This window comes from Panthera leo, chromosome E2, assembly GCF_018350215.1.
Source record: "Panthera leo isolate Ple1 chromosome E2, P.leo_Ple1_pat1.1, whole genome shotgun sequence".
Lineage (NCBI taxonomy): Eukaryota > Metazoa > Chordata > Mammalia > Carnivora > Felidae > Panthera > Panthera leo.
The window spans coordinates 13,469,641-13,479,444 of NC_056693.1; the positions used below are offsets into that span (position 1 = coordinate 13,469,641).

General features: G+C 47.8%; 1 long non-coding RNA gene across 1 annotated transcript in view; it reads left to right on the plus strand.

Moving 5' to 3' along the window:
• Positions 1-8,600, plus strand: part of LOC122207601 — an 89,900-nt gene extending 81,300 nt beyond the window's left edge. Inside the window, exons 3-4 of the long non-coding RNA XR_006196940.1 lie at positions 4,583-4,715; positions 7,945-8,600. This is a non-coding gene — a long non-coding RNA (uncharacterized LOC122207601). The remainder of the gene's footprint in view (positions 1-4,582; positions 4,716-7,944) is intronic.
• Positions 8,601-9,804: the final 1,204 nt, after the last annotated feature.

Below are 9,804 nucleotides of genomic sequence, written 5' to 3' on the forward strand. Positions count from 1 at the left end.
TTGAGTCTGTTGTCCTTTGTGATGACTGTGGCCCAAGTCACTTTCAGTGATTAATATGGCCTCTTGGCCCTACCTCCTTGGGATCCAATCTCCCTCCTTGCATTTACGTTTCCCAGTTCACTGGGAAATCACAGAGCTCTTTAAGTGTGCTGGGGCTCCCTTATAAGCTCCCTCAGTCATGAAAGGGAAAGGTGTGTCCTCTGGACTCTCCCAGGGTGGATGAGTAGGTCTTAAATGATAAGTCCATACCACATTCCAATTTCCCTTAGTCTTTGGATCTTTCCTCTTTCTCTGAGTCTCAGGGCTATTCTCTGATGCAGAGACCTCATGGGTCTGTCAAGGTGAACAGATACAGATGTAAAACTTAACAGTGACCTGGTGAGCTGAGTGGGGGAGTATTTGGAGGTATTTTTATTCAGAGAGGTGTCCCAGCCCGTGGAGCCCCAGGTGAGGGGGAGAATATTCCACATGGAGTCTCATATTCTCCCGGGGAGCTGAGGGGAGCGAGCCAGGTGAGGAAATACCCAGGGATATGGGCCCTCTGGTCAGGCGAGACATGGTCAGTCCGGAGGGTGTCCTCTCTTAGGGTGTCTGTGTTCCTTGGGAATGTCCTATGCCTTGGCATGAGCATGAGGTACTTGGTGCTGAGGCTTTTCATTTGAAGGGAATTCACACCCAGGTGACAGAGGAGCCAGTGCAGGGAGGTAAGTGATAGAGGACATGGGTGTCCTTGGAGCCCTTATCCCCAGACAGAGTTAGGGAAAGTTCTGGGTGTCTGGGGTTGCTTTAGCCAAAGACTTTTTGAAAAGTCATCCTCTTTAGCTGAGGGCAGGAAAATGTCAGAATGGTGGATGAGGGATGAGGAGGGGAAGGGAGACTCATCTGTAGATGAGGGAACCCCTCTGTCTCCCCCTAAGCAAAGGAGGAACATGATCTGAAGGGCTCCATTACCCCCACTGGTTTCTGGATGCAGAAGATATCCAGGGGTTCCAGTTCAGAGTCAGCTCACCCTGGGCCCAGTCATGATGCCCATGATGGCCCCATCAGGAATAAAGTGCTAAGGCTCCTGGGGTGGGCCCTGGGAAGAACAGGGAGAATGAAATATACAGTGTTTTCACTAATAGGAGACTCCCCTCTACTTCATTCAGGCAGGATGCATGACTCCTCAGCATAGCTCTCCCTGGGAGGTACACCTGGGACGTGATGTCATTTCTCCTGGGCTCAGGGTCATCTTTCTACCAAAGGCATGTCTATCGTTTTGTCTAGGAATGGTGGTCACTCTCCTCCCCAAATCACCCTTGACTCCTTGACTCCATGCACAAGGGTACTTGAGGACATGTGGTTCGTGTGTGTGTGTGTGTGTGTGTGTGTGTGTGTGAGAGAGAGAGAGAGAGAGAGAGAGAGAGAGAGAGAGAAAGTGAGAGAGACAGAGAGACAGAGACAGAGAGAGAGAGAGAACCACATTTTGTGCCTGTCCTGATGTTGCCCTGTGGTGGACATGAGGGATTCTGTACTCTCTGTCAGGCTTAGGACCAGGCATCTGACTAGGGTTCAGATCACTGCTCTGGACGTTGAGCCCTGGGCAGAGATGGGCTCTCACCCCTCTCCTGCAGGGACAGTCAGTACAGGACTCCAGCCACCCTGGGTCTATCGTGCAGCACAGTAGAACTCTGGTAGGACTGGATGGCCCACATTCCCCTGGCCCCACACTTTAAAATGATTAAAATGGCGAAGTTTAGGTTATATGTATTTTATCTCAAAACAAGCAAAAAACTTAGGAAACAAACCTACAGATTACCTTATATAAAACTGGCACCAATCCACGACTGGGAATGCATGTGGGTGTCCATTTCTTCATCTGCTGTGCATGCCCATAGTGATTTTGTGAGAGCAGAAGCAAGTGTCCCCCCGTTTATCTACCCTTCTTTCCCTTATTCATTCTCTGAACACGATAGCCATTTTTCTGTGACGGGGCCATTGAGAAAGTAGGCTCGCCCTGTCTCTCTCTTGGGAAATTGGGGATCTGTAGGACATAGGATGTGAACGTAGGTAACTGCACCTGACTGTGTTATCACAGCACAAAGGAACAGAGTCAGAGGTGAGAATTCAGAGGGGGTTTATTGTGTCCACCTGTAGAGGTTGGGGTGACCTTATGGCAAGATGGCCAATGAGATTGGCTATAGAGAAGGGGAAGGAGCAGATTCATAAAGAAAGGGGGAGAGGGCACCCCAGGCAGGGACTGTTTGAGCGAATACATGGAGGCAGGAGCAAGAATTATGAGGGGCAGTATGTGTGCAGATGGGATTACAAGGAGCAGGTCACAGGGGCGGGGTGAGACAAGATGGAGGCTTTTCTGAAGAGCTGGTGTGTTTTCTGGGTCTTTCCATCAGAGCCTGGACTGGAAGGCTGAAGACACTGGGAGAGGGGGCTGAGAGAAGACACACCCACGATGTGTCTCCTTCTTTGCTCATATTTGTGTGGACATCAGCTGGCCCCATTTTCTGTTTTCCTGTGTCCCTACTTGAGTTTGCAAACGGAAAAAGGCTGGGAGCTGTCCATGGTCCCATGGTCCCCAGGGCTGTGTGAGGACAGCCAAGCGCTCTCTTGACTGGGTGGGTAGGGTCTCTTGTGAATCTCATCTTTTCCTGTTGATATTACCCCCCCACTGTATCCCACCACCACAACTCGCTCCCAGGAGATAGGGATGGGGCGGGCTGGGATAATTTAGACATAATATTTTCCCTGTGTGCCCAAGAAAAGAATAGGCCTGGAGTTTCAGGTGAATTCCTGCTAAGAGAAAATCCCCATGAGCAGAAGAAAAAGAACAAATGCAGGGAAGACCCCTCTTTATTCACAGACCTGTTAAAGATTTAGAAGGTTTTCTCAACTGGGGATGGCACTCAGAGCATTTGGAAATGTGGGTTGGGGACAGTATTTTGGTTCCATAAGTGACTTGACGGGCCTTCTGGAAATTAGAGTGTGGGGACAAGAGGGAATAATGCAGTAAGAGGCTCAGGACTGTCTGACATAACAAGGACTTCCTTGACCAAATGCCAATAGCTCCTCAGGAGAACTGAATCAGTTGACTTTATTTCTTTTCGTTTCTTTTCTTTTCTTTTCTTTTCTTTCCTTTCCTTTCCTTTCCTTTCCTTTTCTTTTCTTTTCTTTTCTTTTCTCTTTCTTTCTTTTGCATTAAGATGTGTGTTTTTATTTTAATTAAAATATTTTTAATTCCACTATAGTTAACATACAGTGTTATATTAGTTTCAGGTGTACAATATAGTGATTTATCAATTCTTTACATTACTCAGGGCTCATCATGATAAGTGTACTCTTGATCCCCTTCACCTATTTCATCCATCCCCCCACCCCTCCTTGTGGCAACCATCAGTTTGTTTTCTCTAGCTGAGAGTCTGTCTCTTGCTTTATGTCTCTTTTTTCCTTTTCTCATTTGCTTTGTTTCTTAAATCCTACACATGAGTGAAATCATATACTATTTGTCTTTCTGTGATTTATTTAGCTTAACATTATACTTTCTAGCTCCATCCATGTCATTGCAAATGGAAAGATTTCATTCTTTTTTATGGCTGAGTACTGTTCCATTGTAAATATATATGTATGCATACATACCACATCTTCTTTATCCATTCATCTACTGGTGGGCACTTGGGCTGCTTCCATAATTAGGCTACTGTAGATAATGCTGCTATAAACACAGGGGCTCATGTATCCCTTTGAATTAGTGTTTTTGTATTTTGGGGGGAATACCCAGTTGTCCAGTGACTGGATCCTATTGTAGTTCTATTTTTAACTTTTTGAGGAACCTCCATACTGTTTTCCATGGTGGCTGCACCAGTTTGCATTCCCACCAGCAGGGCATGAGGGTTCCTTTTTTTCCACATCCTCACCAACACCTGTTGTTTCTTGTTAATTTTATTTTTCTTGGTAGCCAATATCCTCCACTGACATAGTATGTATTTATTTACTGGTTTATCTTATATATCCACATATTTATTTTTTATGTTTTATTTATTTTTAAGAGACAGAGAGAGAGAGAGAGAGACCAGGGGAGGGACAGAGAGAGGGGGAGACACAGAATCCGAAGACAGGCTCCAGGCTCTGAGCTAGCTGTCGGCACAGACCCGACGCAGGGCTCGAACTTACGAACTGTGAGATCATGACCTGAACCGAATTCGGATGCTTAACCGACTGAACCACCCAGGCGCCCCTCCACATATCTACAAATGGAGCCTCATGAGAGAATTGGCTTTGATTTGTTTACAGCTGTGTTTTCTGACTCTCTAAGTAGGGAAACCCATGAGATTTGTGTTTGAACAGTGTTTAAAGATGCTTTGAATGAAAAGAATAGAACATGCAAAGTATACAAAGGACCTCTCACCTGGTTTCTGGTCTCCTTCATTATGCCTGAAATATTATTTTGTATTTATTTCACTGGCGTTGTGCTACATTTAAGGTCTGTGTCTGATTTTCTTCATTTGCCATTATCTTCTTTTAGATGTAGCCTTAAAAAATATTTATGCCTAGTTCACTGTTGCCCAACTGTATTAATTTTTCCTCCTAGAGATATTTGACATCTCTGGAAGTATTTTGGTTGTTGGATCTGTGGACGAACTATTGGTAACCACTGGATAGTGGCCAGGGTCCAGCAATAAACAGGACAATCCCCTACAACAAAGAATTATCTGGTCCAAAATGTGCGTAGTTCCAAAGTTGAAAATCCTTCTGCAGACAAAAATTTTACCATGAGTTTTGACAGAAAGAATATGGCAATCTCTATGACAGTAAAGTAGCCTCTTAATGTTTTATAGAAGAACAAATCCACATATACAAATCAGGTGAATGGGGGAGTGGGGGAGGAAGCATATCTTCCTGGTAAGTCTGCTCCTGGGGGAGAAGTCAGGAAGGAGTGGTTTGGCATCAGGAGGTCAGGGTTTTGACAAGAGCAGTGTCCTTCCAGGGTGGAGCGTATGACACTTCACGTCCCAAAGGATCCTGCCTGGCCTCCTCCTCATCCCCACGGAGGCTTTGGGCCTCCAGCTTTTGGAAGAGAGGGTTGAACAGGAGCGCCCATGGCAACCACTATTGCCTTGATAGCCGAGCCAGAAATCTGGGGGTGCTCGATTCACAGAGACTGAGGCAGCTGAGATTTGATGGGGTTGGGTTGACAGACACAGGCCACTTCTTATGAGTGTGATGCCCTTGGGGTTGGCAAAGGTGGGGGCTGAGGTGTTGAGAGGGGCAGGGAGGGCAGGGCTGGGAGGCCTGCAGCTGTCAGTGGACTGGGATTACAGGGCCCCCAGTCTGCTTTGGCAGGGCCCCAGGGTGGATTCAATATGGGGGGAGCAGAGTGTCTGCAGGAGGGTGGGGAGCTGGGATCTCATCACTCCAAACAAAATCCGTTGCTTGGTGGGCTCCACAGGAGAAAGACAGGGGTCCGGAAGCTTGGCAGCCCTGTCAGTGGGAGCTGGTGGAGGAGGCCTGGTAGGGTCAGGACCTGTGTCAATGAGATACACGTCCCAGCAGAGTAGAAGCAGCTGGGACTTGAGTTTCCTAAGGTGCCTAGAGGGCTCCAGCTCTTGGGTAGTAGATGGTGGAGGGCTGGGAGGGGGGGGCAGCAGGTGGGTGTCCTCAGCAGAATATGGGCCCTGCTGAAGTAAGGCAGGTAAGGACTGAGTTCCTGGAGCTGGAGTCCCTCCTACACATAAAGATTTGGGTCCTGGGCTGATGCTATACCTGCCACAGGCAGTGGGCACAGGGACAGCTGGATATCAGGCTCTCTCTCACCCTCCCAGATGGAAGTAGATGCTTCTGTGGACTTCCAGCCTGGGTACAAGGAAGGGACCACGTCAGTTCTCATCAGGGCTTTAATCTTGTCCTGTCTCCCCCTTCTGCCCTCAGTGCCCTGGCTCTCTCAGAAGAGCCTTATCAACCCCCCAGCTCCCTTTCTCAGAGCCTGGCCTCTACGCTGACTCTCTGGGTGGTCCTCCGATGCTGGGAGCCTTGCAGGGCCAGGGGTAGTGGAAGGGCCCCCCTCTGTGCTGAGGGGCAATCTTGAGGTCCACCAGCCCCACACCGCTTTCCAGTGCCCAGCAGACCAAAGCTTGTACCTCATCTGTCTCCCCCAAGTGTTGGAGAGGTGGGCCGGGTACTGGGTCCCAGTTCTCTTGTGGGAAAGCGCCCCCAAACCTTTCCTACCACCACATGTAGGTAGTGGCTGGTCCCAGTCCAGCAGTATCTTGGTGGGTGGTGGTGGAATCTGCGTGGGATCATGCTCATCATGGGTGCACTGGACTTTGTGCGGCCCTGAGCGTGTAGTGTTGTGGGGTTTGGGGCACACAGGCAGCAGCCCTGGAGGAGCGGGTGTTGGGGAGTGCCTTCGAGCAAGGATTGGGCTTCCAGAAGTTCCCTCATGTTCCAGGATGCAGCCAGGGTGAGGTGTGCAGGGTTTGGTGACAACTGACATCGGGGATGTGGGATGGTGCTCAGGTTGCTCCAGGCCGGTGCCCGTGCACACGCGGACGTCCTGTGCCTGCAGCAGCCGGTTGAGCACCCCGCACTGTCTTGAGAACCAGAGAAGCTCAGGCCTCAGCTCTTCTCGTGGTTGGTCGCAGGTGATTGGCTCTGGGAGAGGGGTCAGGGGCTGCCTGTCTTCTCTTTAAGCTTTTAGGGAAGAAAGGATAATTTCTACTAGGTTATGAAAAATATAGATAGCCAGCTACCTGGTAAAAGTGAGGATAATCCCCTGGAAACTTCTCTTTAGGACGAATAACTTAGTTTTATCAGTAACTGTGACAAATGTCTTCTTCTTCTAGTTTGTTATTAATGTCACATTTTGCAGTTTGGCTCTTAAGGAAATGGTGAAAACCAACCAAGATTCAGGTTTTAGCATGGCAATGTTGATTTCATGTGGACGCTCCTAGGATTTTAAGCTTTCATGAATTCACATAGAATCTTCCCTGTGGACACTCATGTACTGTCTCCTTGTGCATTTCTTTTTTTTTTTTTTAATGCTTATTTATTTTTGAGACAGAGGGAGACAGAGCGTGAGTGGGGGAGGGGCAGAGAGAGAGACACACACAGAATCTGAAACAGGCTCCAGGCTCTGAGCTGTCAGCACAGAGCCCGATGCAGGGCTTGAACCCATGAACCGTGAGATCATTACCTGAGCCGAAGTCGGACGCTTAACCGACTGAGCCACCCAGGCGCCCCATTCTTGTGCATTTCTACTAGTCATACTTTTGGAGGGAGTCACATTTTCCCCTAAGGGTTGGACGGCATCTGACTACTGCGGGGGGGGAACGGGGGGGAAGGTGTCCAAATGCTGCTGGTAATGATAATGGCACTCATGATGGAGGTCTGTTCAAGGTGGGTGAAAGCAAATGTTTCTGAGAACTTTTCCCTCAAAATCACAAGCAGAAGGCACCTCCTGGGCCTGTCACAATGTTGGGATGGATGAAGGATGAAAATGGAGGTCGGTAATTTAAGTATCACATCCAAAAGTGGACAACAGGTTCTGTGTAGAGTCTAGATATGGACGGGGAATAGTGAGGACACTTAAAGGCCCCCTCCCCTTAGTGCCAGAGCATCAGAGGCTCCTGTGGTTCAGGCAGGGGCCCAAGGCTAGAGGGGAGGGTGCTGTCAGCCCACAGGTGCTGGGAACCAGACCCTAACACTGGCCAGTCCCTAAGTCTGTTTTTTGGGGTATAGATTTATCCTTAAGGAATGATGCTGAGGTATATGATTCTGAGGCTAAGGAGATGCTCTTATGACATAATTTTCTTCTCAATAAGATAATTTCTTCCAAATGATAGTATGTCTTTGCATTCATGGCTAAGATGCCTCTCAAGACAGTGACGACATCAGAGGACATGTCTAGTGACATTACATACAGATTTGTATGTTTTTGCATCCCAATGTCTACAGAATTTCCCTCAGCTAACCTGGCAGTATAACCCAGTGGTGTCCTTCTGATTTGTGGTCACACCCTTGGCAAAACCAGTCTTCGAGCTACTGAGCCACAGGCAGCCAAGATAATCACCACTAAATATGCCATCTGCTGATAAATCAACTTTTGATTAATTAAAAGCAGTTTTTCATGACATTAATTATGCCTGTTTATTTTCTCTCTTATTTGCACACTCCAAGAGGCCCAGGGTTTCATTTGGTTAGTTAATACTAGAGGTTAGTGTAGGTCACTTGTTCTCAAAGAGGAGGGATCTTACCAGCACCTCTCCCCTTCCTCTAGGACACGCACCATTGTCTCCAGAAAATCTCTTTACACCAGGGCTGGAGAGTTCTCCTGGCATCTGGTGGGTGGAGGCTGGCATGGTGCTAATTATCCTATGGTATATGAGATGGCCCCCAACAGGAAATACTAGGCCACAATCAGGGATGAGGAGACAGAGCCCTTCTGTGTGCCCATCACCCAGCCTTCCCAGGAGGCTTCCCCTCACTCTGCTCTTCCCCGTCTCTCCAGACTCTGCCCCTCTAGCCAGCCCCCCTCCTCCTGCAGCTTCACTGCCAGTCCTTGTGAACCTGAACGTGCCTTTGGTTCAAGGTCAGCCCTAATCCCTCAACTCGTCTGGCTCCTTTTTGTTATTTTTTTTAATTGTCATTCCAATGCAGTTAACATACACTGTTGTATTAGTTTCAGGTGTACAACACAGTGATTCAGCAGTTCCATATATCACTCAGTGCTCATCATGATAAGTGTACTCTCGATCCCCTCCACCTGTTTCATCCATCCCCCCCCCCCCCCCCACCTCGCCTCTGGTAACCATCAGTTTGTTCTCTATAGTTAGGAATCTGGGCTTTTTTGGTTTGCCTCTTTTTTCCCCTCTTTGCTTGTTTGTTTCGTTTCTTAAATTCCACATATGAATGAAATCATATGGTTATTTGTCTTTCTCTGACTGGCTTATTTGGCTTAGCACAATATTCTCTATATCCATCCATGTTGTGGCAAATGGCATGATTTCATTCCTTTCTGTGACTGATTAATATTTCACTGTATACATTGACCACATTTTCTTTATCCATTCATTTGCTGATAGACATTTGGAATACTTCCACAATTTGGCTATCGTAAATAATGCTGCAATAAACATGGGAGTACATACATTCCTTCAAGTTCGCGTTTTTGTATTCTTTGGGTAAATACCCAGTAGTGGAATTACTGGATCACATTGCAGTTCTATTTTTAATTTTTTGAGGAACCTCCATGTTGTTTTCTACAGTGGCTGCACCAGTCTGCATTCCTACCAACTGTGCATGAGGGTTCCTTTTTCTCCACGTCCTCGCCAACACTTGTGTTGTTGACTTCAGCCATTCTGACAGGTGTGAGGGGATATCACATTGTGGTTTTTATCTGTATTTCCCTGATGGTCAGTGATGTTGAACATCTTTTCATGTGCCTGTTGGCCATCTGTATGTCGTCTTTGGAGAAATGTGTGTTAGTGTCTGTTTGCTCTTCTTCTAGCAGGGACAGTCCACTAGAGGGCACCCACACTCTTCCTTGAGCCTGTGGGGAGCTTTTCCACTTGCGACAAATACAAGCGTATTTCCTGCCAGAACCCCCAGCTTTCAAATAACTCTTTAGATTTGCCCAGGGTGAAGCTCCTGGGACAGATATCTGGGTCCCAGGGAGGAATCTTACATTGGAGGATTGTGGGGGGGTATGGACTGGCGACCCAGAAGCAGTCCTAGGGCCTAAGTCTTGGGGAGGGATGGTTCCACACCTAGCAGGCAGCTTAGGCTAGACGTGCAGGAACAAGATGCCCCCACCCT